Here is a 1,460-nt window from a genome sequence, read left to right as displayed (position 1 = left end):
AGAACTTTTTAGGAGTTCTTCACATTTGGGGGATGGCCACGGTGTCAGGGGAAACTCTCCCAGAAAATATACACAGATTCTTTGTCTCATTTGTTAACAAACAAATGGAAACTTAAGTACCTAAGATCAGTCCAAAACAATTGGTTTGGATTTAGAAATTATAGAGGAGGAAGAATGAGGTAGAAGCCAACAGGAAAGAAAGGGCTAAAATACAAAAATGATGGGAGTGTAGCAAACGCACCACAAAGTCCATGGAGCTGTTCCTGGCCATACAGCAATGAACTGACTTGATAATGACACTATATGTTCAAGTGTGACAAAAATGATTTTCTGCCGTTAATATACCACTGCAGCTCATGGTTTGGAGAAAGAGCAAATGTGCTTTCAAAGCAGGAGACTAACAGAGGTGGTTTGCCACAACCTGCCTCTGCATAGCAACCCTGATCTTCCTTGGAGGTCTCCAACCGATTACCAACCAAGGCTGACCCTGCTTAACTTCTGAGATCTGATGAGATCAAGCTTGCCTGACCTATCTAGGTCAGGGCAGATGGGTCAATGGTCTGACTCAGACTTTGCTCCGTCTTCCAAGAACTCCAGGGGCAACTTTCATAGTTCTGTTCCTGTCATATCCTCATAACCAGGTTAAGGAGAGATTATACAGCTAGGCAAGGTCAGTGATTTGCACAGCTGAGTGGAGATTTGAACCCAACTCTTAGTCTGCAGCTCTTAAGCTCTACTCTGTGGGGGCTTTCTGGTTCATGAGAATGCAAAAAGTGTCCCTTGGCATTATTTCATTTTTGTACCCCTGAACTAAGATCAATGATTGGACTTAAGAGCTCAAGGGGTTTTCATCCTTCCAGAGCTATGAAACTACCAATTTTGGACAGAGACTAGTTCCAGGATACCATTTACAAAGGGGAGATCACAACCACCCACCAGTTCTTTAAAAAACCATCCACTTTGGGCTGGACTCAGTTTCAGCAGCAAAAAATGAATAAATGCCTACATCACAGAATTGTTCGATATATTTGGTGCCAAACTTTATACTATACTGCAGTTTCTCCCCATTTTCACTTTACTCCCTATTATGTCTATTCGCTGCAATGACGAGCCAATCAGACGGGACTGAACCGTCAGCCCTGAGGCGGCCTGATTGGCTGCCGTCTTCCAGGCGCGAGCGCCGCGTAGCTCCTCAGCTTCCTAACAGTCTGGCAAACCAGGTGCGCGATGGAAGGACGAAGAAAAGAAACAGAAGGAAGAAAGGAGGGGAGATGCCTATAGGGTGGAGCAGCTCGGGGATAGGCGGGGGGGGAATACCAGGGTGTGGAGTCCCCACGGAAAGCAATCACGATGTAAGGCGGTGGAGGAAAGAGACGGGGAAGGGGAAGCGCCAGGTGTGTCTGCCCAGGAGAGCGCACGCATTGGATAGCCAGCCCATCGCCAGGTGAGACCGGCTGCTA

The sequence above is a fragment of the Eublepharis macularius genome, chromosome 1, assembly GCF_028583425.1.
Source record: "Eublepharis macularius isolate TG4126 chromosome 1, MPM_Emac_v1.0, whole genome shotgun sequence".
NCBI lineage: Eukaryota > Metazoa > Chordata > Lepidosauria > Squamata > Eublepharidae > Eublepharis > Eublepharis macularius.
This window is presented reverse-complemented; position numbering follows the sequence as displayed.